Here is a 17,293-nt window from a genome sequence, read left to right on the forward strand (position 1 = left end):
GGTAACCCAGAGGAAATATATATATATATATATATATATATATATATATATATATATATATATATATATATATATATATATAAAACCCCACCGAATCCCAGAAATTCTAGAATCTGTTAAAGCCATTAAGAGGACGTAGAAGTAGGTATTTTTATACCCTCCCCTCTCCCCTTTGGCGGCATTCTTCCGAACAAAGTAATGCCACATTACATTCTGAAATAAACACAGGCGTTGCGTTGCTATGGGGGGTAATTTCAGGGGAAGTCACTGAAACAAAAGGATTTTGTAAGACTAGTCTCCTCTTATACTTTAAATCTAGAATAAGCAATTTATTTATTTATTTATTTTAGTTGAAAAGAAAAAAAAATCTAAATAAACTTTATGGAGTTGATAAAACAAAGTGAGTAATATATCTCTAATATATATATAAAAAATTGCTTAAAATAGAAGTTGCTATAAAATTGTCTCTATGTGTTTATCTACTATTATTGTTAGAGTTATCGTCCTTGAAGGCTCATAATATAGAATTGATAATCGGGAGACATGGCAATATTGGTGAGACATAGTGAGATAGAGCGGGAAGCAGTGTGTGAGTGTGTGTGTCTGTGTGGGGTTGGGTGAGAGTCACTTAGCCTTGACTTTAAAGCACTGCCACTAAAAGCTATGTGGTGAATGCTCTCGTTCGGTGCTGCATAAAGAATCAGCGTCTTATACACCCGAGAGTTTGCACTGACGTTACAGGGGCGTAGGGAAATGGAGACTCAACAATGGGTGTCGATATCGTTTTGTACCGCCCAGGGAGGAGCTATTGTGTATTTTCATTTCCCTACCAACAAAATGTATAGAAAAAATAAAAAGAAAGAAACTCAAAGTTTCCAAAGACTCGGAAAACAAAATCGTTCGACAGTACTCACTTTAGGAAAAAACGCAAGGTATTGGGAATACTGACATTGAAATTGAAACACAGTAATCTTCTCTTGGTCAACTCTTTGACTCTTGAGATCAGGCCTACTCTCATTTAGTCTAGTTACATTTTGTAGGCATTTGAATAAATTAAAAAAAAAAACTGAAATAAAAAGCCTGCTACAAAGTAAGTCAGCATCGAAAAAGTTGGCTACAAAGTAGCTTACAATTCAGCAGCAAAAAAGCTGGCTACAAAGTAGCTTACAATTCAGCAGCGAAAAAGCTGTCTATAAAGTAGCTAACAGCTCAGCAAAAAAAAAAAGCTGGCTACAAAGTAGTTAACAGCTCAGAAACACACAAAAAAAAAGCTGGCTACAAAGTAGTTAACAGCTCAGCAGCAAAAAAAAAAAAAAAAAGCTGGCTAGTTAAAGGAGAAAAGAAAAAAAAAGGCTTGGAACCTTCTTTTGTTAACCGAATAAAGTAAATTTGTATAAACACATATGTACTGGCTTTCGATATCGCTGTAGTGATATATAAAATACAAACGTAACCACAGGATGTTCAATGACCTTTTTTTTTTTTTAACCTGTCCACTCATTCAAAACAGTTCGTTATCGCCATTTAGTCATAAGTGACCACTCTTTCGTCAGCCGTCCGAGACCAGTCGTCATAGGAGGACTGAACACCACCTGAGACGTCGCAACCTGTGGGCAGTTTAGACCAATACACCTCACAGGTCTGTAAGACGTGGAAACAACCTATAGGTCTTCACTGCTCACATGCTGTGACCTCGCCGGTCAAGGTCGAAGCCTTCAATTACGAAAGGTCTCGAGCAGTCCCACTTTTTTTATACACAGCTCTTTAGAATTTATCTAAAAATAGCTTTTTTTGACACATCAGTCCACACACACACAGACACTTCATAACAATAACTGATCAGCGGAGTCATTCCTTCAGCCCAAGTACTTTCCTCATTAGGTCAGGAAGTTGGTAAAATAGAATGTATCTAACTCATCTAATGGGACAGCCCGGTCAAAACAGATGTGACATTAACAGTAATGACATATACAAAAAGATGTCTAGCAATGTATATATATATGTATGTGTATGTGTATGTATATGTTAATGCAACGTTATACACCTTTGTTTACTTTAGACCATAATAAGGTACACAATTTGTTTACATATAAACTTGACACCTAGCTCTTCGTAATGGACAAACATTTGAAATGTAAAGGCAAAGTCTTCGATTCCGAAGTCGAAGATAGAACGATAAGTGCAGTGTTTCACATGGCTACCCAAACCTAGTTCTGACCTGAATATTTTGCAACAACTGATGGAGAGAAAGCCGTTGTCCGCTGAGGGTCTGTTTTAAGTTTTCTTTACATCTTCTGCGCCTGACCTTTACAAGGGCTTTCCTCTGGGCCTTATATGTTTGTCCCGCGGCCTTGATGAGAGCTTTGCAACTGCTGCCAGCTACTTTCTTCTATGCCAGTAAGAGCAAATGGCGCCTGAGTTGATCTTTATACCTCTTACGGGGGCATCTCTGTTACGCCTTCGTTCTTTAAGCAACTCCCCCCAAAAAAAAACATGGTTATTGGTAAGGTGGTCTTGCTAGCGTATTCCCATCACGGAGAGTTGACACGTTTAAATAATAGATGCCTTTAAAATACTTTTTTTTAAAATGTGGTTTATTCAGATTATACTTTCACTTACAATAACAGACAAGACAAACAGGTTAACGCATCCACGTCCAGACCATATAATACTGTTGAACAGTCAAGGGCAAATTAAACTTTAGTCTGAGAGTAGTAAAGAAGCAAATAATGTGACATAATTATATAATATTATTTGTATTTTTATCTCAGTCGAAGGGAAGATGCATAAAAAAAAAAAGACCAAGCTGTCAACAGCAGAGTAGAGACCGTATAATTAAACTCGATTGTTATTAAATATAAATAATTTTACACTTTGATAACCGGTACTATCTGATTTTCTTTAGTAAGCCTAATTATGATTATGCTTGATTATATCTAAGAAAGTTAATGAGCGAATTCGACCGTGACAGTCTTAAGATTCTAATTGCTTTACATGTAGCTGTCCATTTGATTACTGTCACGTGAGTGCATAATGTCACGCTTGACAGCATACAATAACGGCAGACCAGTAGTGACGTCAACAGCCCGTATTTATTTAGGTTACATCACATATGCGTGGAAAAACAAAACAGACTCTTCTAGAAATCTTGCCAAAAACTTGAAACTTACTGTGATTGAAGGGGAAACAATCCAGAAAAATCGATTGACGGAAAGTGTAGCTGGCTGGCGGGGTGGGTTGGTCATTAGATTGTTCACAGTCGCGAGTCATTAGGTCAGATTATTACTGTTTTTACAAAGCTTTTATCCCCAACTCTGTCTGTCTGGTAAAAAGTGTGTACACCATATCTCTCCCACATTCAGTCTTGGATCAAGTTGAAACTTCGCACAATTATTCATTGGCGGAGACAAGACAAGAATCAATAAAAAAGGAACCAGTTAGACCAGGGGTGGGCAACCTTTTTGTATCGAGGGCCGCATTAAAAAAGTTTGGGAATGGCGGGCCGCATATATGTATATATCTTAGAAAGATACGCTCGCTGAGTAGAATGTCTTTTAATTTATATTTACACTGTATTATATTCACGTTTCTTTCTTTTATTTCACTCTCCGCGTTGAAAAATTACAACAAGAGTTAGCAGTTTTTGAAACCAATTTTACGATTTTTAAAAATTGCTTTTTATATCACAATATCCCCATAAATTACATTTATAACTAATGTGCAGTATTTTACTTTTTACACTCGTGCATAATGTTCCGGAACTGTGAAACCATCTTACTAGTTGTTACCCCTGTGACTACTGTCAAATTAGTCAGTCAACATGGACCAGTGATTATTATACTTGTTAAGTTTCCACAAAAAAATGCTTGCTCACTGAATGAGACAATAATATATGTTCCTGTAGTTAAATGTCGGGGCGAGGGAAACCTGCCATTATGGAGCATCACCATAGAATGCTGACCATGTCCTTCAATGGTGCATACTAAATCAAGAGACCCGAACAAGACTCTCCAAAAACTATTTGGAGAACTGCCTGATCTGGAAACCACTGCGCGGTTCATCTCAGATATAGAATTACTGATCTGAACCCTCCAACGTGTAAAATGAGAACGAAGAAGAAGAACAGATGTATGTGAACCCAAATAGTGTGAACAGCAGCAAAGGTTTTTTTTTTAATTTTGAAAATGCAGCTTCTGGCCCCCATATGACTCCCGTGGTAGTACTGACTGGAACTTCTCTTTGCTTTGTTTATGTCCTCTGGAACTGAATCAGCTTCTGCGATAAATGGTGAGCTGATCTTATTCAAAACTGGTTCTTGACGTCTTAAAATTTGCTTTTATAAATTGCACAATTAAGGAATCTTAATAAGTATTGTACTTTTAATTAAATCACTAAAAATAGTTTCACCTTTCAGCAAAGGAAAATGACAAAAAACTATTTTCTTTTGCTTGCCTGTAGAAATGGGAAAGTCTTGTTAGAAAAGATTTAACATGCATTTATATTTCATATATAAGCAACCAATTGCAATGGCAGTTATAAGAGACATAAAATCTGTCTATCTTTCACTCTTAATTAGAAATATTGGTATCAAAGTCATAGTCAATGTCCTTCTAGTAATATTACAGTTTCATCCTTGAGATTTTATATTCTTCTCATTTGCCTTTCCCATGCCAGGTTCGCGGGTACATTGGAATAATTTTGTTCAATTATCAGAGCTACTCGTGGTTGACATCCCTAGCTTAAATAAGTTTAATTACTGTAATGATATGACCAACATGAAGTATAAATTGTATGCAGCTTTGTGCAAACTTTCCTGTTTAGAGTTTATGGTTTGGATATTTAAAAAAAAAAATAAAGATCGAGTTCCATCGGTTGTTACACTTGCCATCTTGTTCCAAGCCTACCCAACACTCAGAGATTGTGTCTTGAATCGAGTGCATTGATGTATAGCCACTAAGCATAATCTTTGTTTACTTAAAACTTTTATAATGAGACAATTTCAATATATAGAGATATTATTTTTAATATTTTCATTTTTATATTTATATACCGTGTGCACACCTGATTTCTATAGGTGTCGGCGGGCCGCATAAAACACTTCGGCGGGCCGCATGTGGCCCGCGGGTCGTAATTTGCCCACCCCTGAGTTAGACAATCAATTACTGATAATTAATTATTTTGTTTAATAGTAATAAGGAAAACTAATACTTCAGTATTCACAGATATGACTAATTTTTGGGGGGTTTAGACCCCTATAATAATTATTAACGCCATTTCACGCATTCTCCGATCAAGATGATCCTTTAAACCAGTGATGCCCAAAATACGGCCCGCGGGCCAGATCCGGCCCGCGACTTAGTTCCATCCGGCCCGCTTGAATGTCGGCACAAAGAGTAAAAAATCTGCAAGCCCCCCCCCCCCCCCCCCAAAAAAAAAAAAGGTTTAAAAATGTCTCTCTACCTACGTTAGGGCCATCAATGTTTATTCGATTGATTGGTACCATGACCTTTAACATTTATGCGTCTATGAAATGCGATTCTTAATGTAGAATCTACCAGAAAAAGTGATAGGACTTTTACTTTTTTGGTGGAATATAATAATAAGCCAACATATTTCAATTGTAAAGAAATTGTAGCTGTTTTTTTTTAAAGAACAACACATTAACGGCATTATAAAACAAATTTGAAGGCATTCCTTGATTTGAGCCGTGGATAAAAATAGTGTTAAACTACGTCAAAGATTGGAGGATCGATGAGAATATTTACCAAAAAAGAGACAAGAAAATGAGTCGTTGGTATTGCTAGCTACATTGTTGCTCATATATTTAATAGAGAAATGAAGCCGTTTTCTGGCGCTTAAAAGAAGTACAATATCCCATTAATGAATGTAAGGGCTAGATCCACAGGTTTCGAATCAAATAGTTTCAGGTCAATTTCATTTCGTTTTTGTACAGTTTCGTTTATGTGGCCCGCGACACCAGTTAGGAAATTAAAATGGCCCGCAGTTCGATTTATGTTGGGCATCACAGCTTTAAACAATTAGTTTTATTGTACCTAACAAAACATAAATAAATAAACAAAAATACTCAATTAGTCAATGCATTATTGGTAATTAATTATTTTGTTTGATCTCGAATAAGGGAAACAGCTTGTACATTAGATAGATAAGCTTTTTTTTTTTACATATTTGTTTATATTTAAACATCCTATTATCTTCACTGTGTTTAATTTCCACTATAATATTCCTTTGGAGTTATCATAGTACAAGTGATACATACTTTCAATTATTTATTTGTTAAGTTTGAAAACATTCAACTCAAGAAAAATAAATTCAGCACGCTGTGTAAATGTAGAGACACCGCCTAATACGCGAACATCATATGATTGTAGAGACAATAGACATCTCCTCAATCCAAATCACAACCGTGATACTGTAAATAAATTGTTTCCCCATTACAATTCTAGCTCCTTTCAGTGCAAGGCAAAGACTATTGGCTCATGGTTGTTAGTCTAAATCAGGGGCTCCCAAACCTTTTCCTTTGTGAAGCACTTCGCACATTCTGAGTCAAGGGCCGGTCCTACTGATTGCGCGGGCCCTATGCGAAACGGATTGCGAGGGGCCCAGTCTGGGTAGGGATAAGAATAATAAGTGAAAATTAAGATTTTGTATTAGCAAATAAATTCGTCTTTGCATTTTATTCATACTTTACTAAGTACAGAATCACTGTCAAATGAACTCTACGAGCCCTCTACAGTAGATTGTAGTTTAACAACAAAAAGCAAATAAACATTCAGACCTGCCTTTTAGATTTACTATCGACTAGCAAATATCGAGATAGATTTAGATCTATATTTATATGCCAGTGACTATTAAAGTAAATTTAGTATTTGAACTTCTTGTTTTGGTTAAAATTCGCGTTTTCCATATTGAATGACACCTCAAAACGACAATTTTGTCTGTTTTTTAAGGAAATTTACACGAGTTTTCAGAAGATTTGAATAATTTCAGGAGCTTTTCATGCCTTTTTTTGTATATTTTACAATTTCATGAGAATTCCAGGAACCTTTTAATAATAAGTTAAAATGGTTTAATTTAATAATTTACTCATAGAATTCGCGCGGGGCCTATGAAAGTGCGGGGCCCACTGCGGCCGCATAGGTTGCAGTGGCCTAAGACCGACCCTGTTCTGAGTATTTAGCGGAAAACTTTGCTTATCTTTTAGAGATTAATTTAATTGGTGGCCTACTCAAGTTAATTATTCCAGTGGTTCGTGGAAAACATATTCAGGCCTTGCGGAACACAAGGGCTCCGCGGAACACAGTTTGGGAAACACTTTAAATCTAAATAAAGTGCAGCAAAATGTGGACCGCACCCACTTCCGTATTCTCCCCGCTCCGCCACTGTTTGCGATAACTGAGATATGCACTTCTAAGGGCAGTCACTCTTAGAGGAACTGAGCCAGACCTCACACGTGAAATGCAATGCGCCAGAAGTAGAAGTCTTAAAGAGAAGCTAAAAGCCTAAGAATGATGTAAAGATTACTAGGACTAGACTGACACTTACTCCATTAAAACTCAGATAAATAGAGACCAAAAAAATGATGGGGGTTGGCTAAGTGTGGTACGCGTATATATAGCGCACAACAAATATATTCCGTGGGAGGCCGGCGAATCACTTTTTTTTCATTCACCATTGTCTAACTAGCTCTAATGGTTTCCGGAAATTTGTTTAGGGTAGATGGGGTGGTGGAGTAGAGGCAGTTATTCTTTGATGACATGATACCCTTGAACACCAGTCATCTAACATTTATATATCAAATGTTTCAAAGTAAGAGACTGCCCCATTATGCAGTTCGTTTCCGTTTCCCGACTAACCACTTTGTTAAATGTCCTGGACCGCCTGACACGGAGCCTGTGATATTAAACTCAACTCCACAGATTAGCTCTTTAGCCCACCGCTGCGTTGTGACACGCACGGGAGATTACATCATCTCCTGATCCTCCAACCTCCCCCCCCCTCGTTACCACTCCACACACCCCCTCTCACAATCTAACCTACTTCCTAGTCCCCGGTGACACAATTTGTGCACCGATTATCACTCTTTCAACCTTTTCAACGGCAGAGGTGTTTTTAAGTACTTTTTTTTTTTAATTGACTGCAATCTACTTTCCCCGTTGTTGATAGTTGACCTAAATCTTTACATGAGTGACATTGCAAGTATGCCGTAAGGTAATAGGTATTCAATAGTTCAAAGGTTCTCACTGCGTTTGCGATGCAAGAGCATTCTTTGGCCCATATTTTCAGATAGAGTGTTGTAAGCCCAACAGTTTGTAGACCATCATAAGTTTAATATAAAAAAAATAAAATAAAAAGAGTCCCGCTGTACAAAGCAACAGTTCAAAAAAATAAATAGTATAATGTGTAAATCTGTTTAAAAATCGGTCAAAATGATGTCGCTTTATGTAAAACACCAATTCTCGAAATGGTAAAATAAACCCCACTTTGGGGGGGGGGGGGATTCCGACTTTTTGATGGTACATAGAGACAAAGAAAAAGGAGACTTGTGGGGGTCGTCATTAACACTAAAACGTATGCTTGCCTTTTAATGTGTAAAAGAATCCACCCAGACAGACAGGCGGCGTGAGTTACTTTGTAATACATACAAAGAAACAAAAGCTTCTTTGAGAGAAAGGCGTATCTTTCAGTTTGTCTGCAGATGATCTTACATCCTGTACTATAGAAAGAATCAGAGAAAATTTCGTGTTAAAGTATTCTCAGTGCAAGCTGTCAATCTTGTCTACAGAACGTACAACCCCAGAAACAATCAAATAGTTGGTCAAACTCAAAGTCTTACAGATGAAGTGGGAGAGTTGAAGTTGTAGAATTTCTGGCCAACAGGAGATGGGATGATATACATTTTTCTTTTTGACAGAGAGAGAGAGAGAGAGAGAGAAAGAGAGAGAGAGAGAAAAGAGAGGTAGAAGAGAAGAAAGATAGAAAAAAAGAGAAAGAGCAGATGAAAAGACCGAATCAGAGAGGAAAAAAATTGAATTGATACAGAGAAAAAAAAAGTGATACAGAGAGAATAGAAGAGAGATACATGGAGAAGAGAGAAATCGAAGAGAAATGGGAGAGAGAGAGAGAGAAAGAAATCACGACACAGATGATCTCAGTCGAAAACAATTTTTAAAAAATAAAACTATGGTGATGTCAATACGCGTTATTGCACGTGATTTAACAAGGTCACTGGCACGTCACGCAACAAGGTTCACGTGAAAACCTAAGCCAACACACAAGCATGTCTCAAACAGAATGCATTTTAGGGTTTCCCCTCTCGATATTATTTTATTAATTAGTCTGTTCACCTTTTTGAACTGAGAAATGTGAGATTAGAGAGAGAGAGAGTCAGACAGACAGACAGACGGACAAAGACAGAGAGAGAGAGAGACACACACACAGGGACAGAGAGAGACAGAGAGAGAGGGAGACAGAGAGAGACAGAAAGAGAGAGAGAGAGAAAGAGAGCGAGAGAAGATCATTTCTCTTCTAACACAATGTTCAGGAGGAAAATGAAATCAGGGCCTGCTATTAAGGGGTCATCTAGCAGTGGCGACCCACACCAGAGCCTCTTATCAAATCCATGTATCTGTATAGTGGAAGTAAAATGTTGTGTTGACTATATGCCACACTTTTCTTGTCACACACAAGACGTCGCATCCGACTCGCTCTACATTAATGCAAATATTTGTTTGCGAATTTTATATATATTTTTTAAGGAAAATAAAACCGTTTGCATTAATATCCGAGAAATGTCGCCTCCCTTATAAATATATTATCATTTAATATAGGGAGGTACGGTGGCTGAGCGGTAATGCTTTTGGCTTCTGAACCGGGGCTCTTGGATTCGAATCCTGGTGAAGACTGCAATTTCTAATTTCGGGATCTTTGGGTGCCTCTGAGTCCACCTAGCTGTAATGGGTGCCTGACATTAGCTGGGGGAAAGGTAAGGGCGGTTGGTCGTTGTGCTGAACTGATGGCATCCGCGGTAACCGTGGGCCGCAGAAACAGAAACCTTTACATCATCTACCTTGTAGACTTTCGCATGTTACATGAATAACTTTAATGGCTTCTAACATTATAAATATAGTGTGCCGCTTTTATTTCTATTTATAGTGAATGGTTGTAAAATGCAAACTCTTTTTCAAATAGCATTTCATCTTTTGAGTCATGACTCCATGAGCCTACATTGTGTAAACAGCTCTATAAACTAAATTATTATTATTATTGTTATATTATTTCAATTTCTGTTCCGATGCCAATATATATATATATATATATATATATATATATATATATATATATATATATATATATATATATATATATATACATTAAAGGAAACAAAATTCATTGTAGTCTCCCCTGAAAGAGTGTCCGTCGAAAAATTCTCTAAAGATATGGGATGTCTGCAGCAGGACCGCCCTGTAAAAAGTAATACAAATCTTTCTATTATTATTATCACAAAGCTTATATCAACTTACTGTGTCTGTCTGTTTGTCTGTTAAAAAGTTTGTAAACATTATTTCTCCCAAACCCAATCTCGGATCAAAGTTGAAATTTTGCACAATTGTTTCTTTTACCCGACTACACAATAATCAGTTTAGAAAGTTAATCAATTAATTAACTAACTATTGGTAATTAATTATTTTGTTTGTTATCTCGAACAAGAGAAAGAATTGTACTTGACTGAAGTGGTGGTATAAGCTGAATTAGTCCCCTTTATAGGTCGCCACTTCAAAGTCGCTTTGTACAAACACTACAATCTTTTATTTTTATAAGCGTCTCACTAGCAGAGTGGTTAGGCTGTCGAGCCATGAGTTCAAATTAAGGTTGTTTCCCCTCACTTCTTTTTTTTTTTTGTAAATGCTTTTATAAAACGAATACTGTATTCCTTTCTTCCCCCCCCCCCCCCCCATTTTCCCCAATGGTCCAGATAAGTGATAAGATTATAGAGTATTGAGAAAGCTTAATTGCACTAAACAAAAACAATTGTTAAAAATATTTGCAATCGCACATATTTATTGTTGTTGGTCTAGATCTATTACAAATTAATTTCATGACTGATCCAAACTGATCGATAAAATTACACTTTGTATAAGCTTTATTTAAAAAAAAAAAAGAGTATTTTTAAAATGTTTTTCTTCTCATTATTATCATTGGGCCTATTAAAGTTTCGGGTGAATTACTTTATTTGGTTATTAAGTTGGTGTAGGAAGTGAGAATCACCAGACAAAAAGAATACTTCATTTCCTTTTCGCCTTTCTTGAAGGAGGCTGCTAAACAACGTAGCTCCAATACATAAACCATTGAACCATAGTATAGTAATAGAAAAACAAAACCTAATGAAATACTCAGAAGAAAGACACAAAGAAAGAGTCACATTTCTTATTCCATACGCTAGAACATATTCGTACAAGTGCACCTTCTTTCCTAGTGCCATTAGAGAATAGAATGGGTTGCCTGAATCAAAACCAAAGACTTAGAAGAGTTTTACTCATTGATTAACATGATTAACATGTATGACTAGATTAACACATGACATTCATAGGACGTAATTAACTTCCTTTTTGAAGCAATGTCTGTAATATATAAAATACGATATTGTTTATGGTGATACAAGAAACATATTCTGGTTCTTAATTTGAAATTCTAACCTTCACCCTTCGTCACGAAACAAGCCATTAGGTCATTGTGACATCCAGAGGACTAGAAGAGTCATAAATCAGACTATGTAGGTCGAAGGTTCCCGCTATTATTTCTTCCAAGTACCTTTTGTTGGATATACTTGTACATTTCAAAAGCAATTATTACCTAATTGGTGCAGTTCAACTAATTAGTTATCAGACACGTACACAATCACATTCATTGATATCTTCAATGTCACTTAATTGTAGTTGAACATGGTCCAGAGTGGGGGGTTACCAGATACCTGCACCTCAAAATGAGAACAATAGGGAGGACAAAAAGGAGGACAGCCTTACAAAAGAGGACAATAAAGGAGGACAACAACACAGGAGGACAAAAAGGAGGACAGCCTTACAAAAGAGGACAATAAAGGAGGACAACAAAGTAGGACGTCTTCCTGTGGAGGAGAAAAAATCAGGAGAAAAAAGGAGGTAAACTCTTACAAAGGAGAGACAACGAGTATTTTAAGAAGCAAACTTAGAGTTTTACAAAATGTTTTAAGATCATCTGTTACTGTGGTCCACGGTTAACGGGGGTGGCATGTAGCCAGCACTACGACCTTTCATTTTCCCCAACTTGTGTCAGGTACCCATTACAGTTTGGGTGGATTCAGAGGCGCCCTAAAGATCCCGAAATAAAAAAATCCCAGTCTTCACAAGGATTCGATCCCGGGACACTCCGGTTCGGAAGCCAAACCATTTACCACTCAGCCACCGCTTAGATGTAGAATAATGTAGATGATGAAATATGTCAGCAGTTTAATGGCCGTAAAACGTAGTCCCATTTCTTGAAGCGATAGTTTATTATTCACGTAAACCTATATGTGGACCTCCATGCACAGTTTGTTCAGATACTTTGTGAGCAGCAAAATGCCTCTTAGGAAGTTATCGGAGAGTCTGTTTCTCTCTTTTGTTCCATGTGCGTTGATCTTTCGAAAATCTCTTTTAACTTCAGCATGATGTATAAGAATGCAAAAAGACATGCATCGCAGATCTTATGAAGCTCTGAACAGCCCTAAATATACGAATGATTAAGAAGCAGGAACTTGTCAGATTTCTGCCATTTATGACTTTGTGTGTTGAAACCAAAAGAAATAAAGGATTGATGAATGATGAAAACTTGCAGTTACAGTATGCAACAGAGTAAAAACAGGACATTCTTCAACTTTACGCCAAAGACGGAAGACACAGACCCAAATTGGAGTGCATGTCCTCCTTTTGGTAACCTTAGTCCAGCGCAAATAATACTTAATCTTAAAAGTTTGGGAACCACTGGTCCATGAGGCCTACAGATATCTGCAGCTCGACCTTGGTCTTGGAACACATTTTCTAGGCCAAATTTTTTTTTTTTTGCTTGATTTTGTCGTTTAGTTTTAATGAACTCTTGGTTCGGATATCTCAGCAGTCTTTTAACTGGTGTGGGATATAGCGCCTAGAACTGAACTCTGGACACTTGGTTCACATTCATCTTCTGGGATACAAATAACTAACAGGACTAGAGGTACGTATATTAAACCTGTATTCATAATTTCTTTGCGGGTTTATATGATTTTAACGAGTTATCCAACACATTTCTTCTTCCAGTCTATAGTCTTCCCCCCCCCCCCTTCCCCCCCCCCCCCCCCCCCAGAAAAAGACAGAATTTTTTTTAGTGACTTTGCCTTACCATACTCACCTTTGTCTACGATCTAGTCATGCATGTTAATTAGAGACTTAAGCTCTGATTGGTTTTCCTGGCTGATTAAAACAAACCCGTTCAATGCTCTAATGGTACCAGGAAAGAAGGAGCACTGAGACGAATTATTCTAGTATCTATATTATAAAGTAGAATGTGTGGTGTATGTATGGATGTATGTTACTTATAGACATCAAAACCGCTTGACCAATCTTGATAAAACTAGGCAGGAATGTTCCTTGGGTACCAACTTAGACCGTAGTGTATGTATTGTAGCCCTAAAACAAACTTAAGACCCTCAAAAAAAATAAGGTTGTCCGACTCTATTACAGCTATAGTATTTTATGGATCTAGGCCATGTCTACAATGTTGACATGAGAAAAGATAGAAAGGATTTAGACCTAGATATAATTTTAAGAAATACACTTTGCGCAGATAGTTTTTTACTTTGACACATGAAAATACAAAAGAAGATCCATTGATTTCATTATATAATAAAAGTAACCTTCAATTTTGTGTTTCAAAAGCATTTTTTACATTAATTAGTTCCTTATATCTGTGACTACAGATTTCCTGACGAACATTCTTTCATTAGACAATACCGTAATGAATCGCATACTAAATATTAATTCGTTTAATTGTTTACTTTATAATCCCATCCCTAGATCTAAAACTCTAATTCAACTCTAAGAGGATAAAACTTCTCTTTGCACTGATAGTTTTATACTTTAACACATGAACATACTGATTATAGTCCATTCATTTCATATTTTGATCTAATAAACATTCAAATTTGGTTTTCTAAAGCATTTTTAAGAGACTATATTCGTTTACGAAAGCTGCGATGCCGAGTTGAGATAGGCCTAGATCTATATTCATTCATGAATCGCATACTAAAAAATATTTCGTTTAATTGTTCACTTTAATTTAACATTCATTCACATTCATTTAACAAAGCTATCGCTCTTTTCGTTTTTAATAGATATGTATGTATAGGCTTCGGGTAAACCCATTTTCGCAAAAATAATTTTATTTTCGTAGCGAAAGAGAAAAAACTTAAAAGGATCATTAGCTACGTTTAACATACATCTAAATCCAATCCTCTAGATTAGTTAACTCAAACTTAGACCCGCAGGCCGCGGGTAATGTCAGGCTAGTATGGAATAAGAAAAGACTTTCTCTTTGAGTCTGTATGTGTATTTTATTAGGCTACGCTTTTTGTTATTTGACTTGCAGATTAATGAAACAAAGATAGAGCCAAACAGTGAACTTGAGCAGACTTTTAATTAAACATAAGTTCAGATATCAGAACATCATACTTCTGTAAACATCGTCCCAAATGTCATAGTCTTGTTGTAACTACCCCCCCCCCCCCATTCATTCTTCCCAAATAGTTAGGCCTACTATGTTACCAACAATGACTTAAGGATGTCGGGCCTATTTTGAAAATTCGTAAACCCCTGATATTATCTGCATTTTTCTTTTCTACCCTGAACTTAGACTCTCTTCATGGGTAGAAGGTAAAGTTGGTAGGAAAGTTTGGGTGAATGGACATTCGTGAAACTGGCAGAGAAGTTGATCGGATCTGCCGAAAATGTCTTGTGCTCGATTTTGGAGGACGATTCGATCCGATTCGATCTGATTGCTGGAAACAAAAACGCACACTCCATAACTCTGATCAGATCTTTTTGGATAGGATTTGATCGAATTCGAACCTATTAGATCAAATCCATTCAGATCTGATTAGACACGATAGGATCAAATCCCTCTCGATTCAATCAGATCCAGTCCGATTTAATCTGAACGAGAAGTTATAGACCGCCTTCAGCGTCATAAAAGTAGGACATTTGATTAAAACAAAAACTGTTTTAAAATTACAAAACTTATTTTTATCCCACTTGTTAAACTTAAGAGACTGAAGAGCTCATCAGACAACAAAACCAGATAGCAAACACAAAAGTTTGTAATGGTAAACGTTTGTTATTTAGCTTTCGTTGATATGGCAACGCGCAATCCTGCGCTATTTCTGCTACCAAACTTAGAAGGGAGATAAGCGATGAAATATTTATCTATAAGCTGAATATGTGCGTGTGTGTGTCTACGCGAGTGCGAGAATGATAGACTTAATGAAACGGATAAGCTTGCGCCAAATAGTGGACTTGTAGCAGACAGATTTAGCCGGAAAAGTCTTTATTGAAGAAGACAATGAACCATTAAGGCAATAATGTCACTCGTATCGAGGTGGATGACTTAGTAACCTAAGAATGCGACCTCCATGGCAGTTCATTGGCAGGGAACCAGGGCCGGTCCTAGCAATTGCGGAGCCCTATGTGAAACGGATTGCGCGGGGCCTAGTCTAGGTAGCGAAAAGCATAATGTCAAAATAAAGATTTTGTATTAGAAAATACATTCTTCTTTGCAATAATTTTTTTTTTAAATGAAAGCTGACAATGTCGTTTTTTTTTCGCGCGTAAAATTGGCATCCCAAAATGACACTTTTGTCTATTTTTCAGAATTTTTTAAAATTAGATTTTTTAATTTCATGTTATTTCCATGACTTTTTGGTATAATTTACAATTACAGGAGATTTCCAGAAGCCCTTGAAAAAATCAGGAAGCCAAGGAAAACCTGCTATTTTATAAAAGTTATAATGTTTTAATTAATAAGTTAAACCTAGAATAAGCGTGGGGCCTATGAAAATGCGGGGCCCACTGCGACCGCATAGGTTGCAGTGGCCTAAGTCCGGCCCTGCAGGGAACGCACAGATTGGGACGCCATAGCCCAGAACTCATGGAAGACTGAAGGAGAGAGGTGACAGCTGTTGGGGTTGGAACCCAGGTCCATCGTGACGACAGACGGATCTCATACCGAACGACCAGACAGCCATATAAAGTTATCACTATTGTAGACTGTGCCACAAGTTTTTCACGAGACAATTATCACGGTGACGTTGAGACTTATTTCTAGTACTCTACATGTCTACTACAATGTATGTCCAGTCTAGAAATTCACAAATAGCTATTAAATTCTTCCCTTTGGTAGGATAACTTGGAAATGACCAGAATGACCTACACTTGACCGTCGGTTCGCCATTGGCTAACCGTTGTTAGACTACTGATGAACCATTGTGATTGACTATTGCTTGATTCTAAACTAACCATTGATTGACCAATGAATGAATACTGACTGTCTACGACATTTAATTAAACATAGTTTAAACACCAGGGATAAGTAATTGATAGCACATTGTTTGATAATTAAATGCCCATTAATTGACCATCGAAACCATTGATTGACCATTGCTTGATAGGGTAAGGAGTAAAGATTATGACTTTAAATCTATACATTCGACACGAAAGTTGTGCGACATCAGGACAAAGAAGAAATGACAAGATATCATGGGCGTAGCTAGGAATTTTCCATCGTTTGGGTGCCCGGGGGGGGGGGGCTTGATCTCTTAGGGGGCCCCAGCATTTTGCGTAATTTTTAATTTTTAATGTAAAAAACACTCAAGTGGGGGCCCGGGGGGGGGGGATTTTCTAAGTCTCCCCCTTCCTCCCCCCACCCTAGCTACGCCACTGCAAGATGTACGTCTTCATTGTGAGGGGGGCAATTAGACGCAGTAGGTACATTACAAAACAAATGTGATACTTCTGGTGTGGATAACTGCCCTGTGAACTCCTCACTTCTTACCCTCGTTTTGAAAACAAAGTCTAAGTTAACAAATCTACAGAGTCAGTGTTCATAGTAATAGCAGAGACTGGGATTAAGTAAGAGTAACTAAAGAAAGGATGAAAATAAAAAGAAAAAAAAAAGGAGAGAAAGAGAGAGAAAGAGAGATAGATAAGTTAAATTTGGCATATTTGCAAAGGGA

At 37.1% G+C, this 17,293-nt stretch overlaps 2 protein-coding genes across 8 annotated transcripts in view; one reads left to right on the plus strand and one right to left on the minus strand.

The window, feature by feature from the left end:
• LOC106074862 (peptidase inhibitor 16-like) overlaps nucleotides 1–17,293 on the minus strand; it is a 75,938-nt gene that overhangs the window by 45,253 nt on the left and 13,392 nt on the right. The gene's annotated exons all lie outside the window — the stretch shown is intronic.
• LOC106062445 (thiosulfate sulfurtransferase-like) overlaps nucleotides 1–17,293 on the plus strand; it is a 65,892-nt gene that overhangs the window by 10,967 nt on the left and 37,632 nt on the right. The window contains exon 1 of one of the 2 annotated variants that reach the window (XM_056028636.1): nucleotides 13,087–13,245. The exons of the other annotated variant lie outside the window; for it this stretch is intronic. The gene's annotated coding sequence lies outside the window, so the exon portion shown is untranslated. Of the gene's footprint in view, nucleotides 1–13,086; nucleotides 13,246–17,293 lie in introns of those variants that run through there. 2 annotated transcript variants of the gene reach the window in all.

Source organism: Biomphalaria glabrata, chromosome 5 (genome assembly GCF_947242115.1).
Source record: "Biomphalaria glabrata chromosome 5, xgBioGlab47.1, whole genome shotgun sequence".
Taxonomy (NCBI): Eukaryota; Metazoa; Mollusca; class Gastropoda; family Planorbidae; genus Biomphalaria; species Biomphalaria glabrata.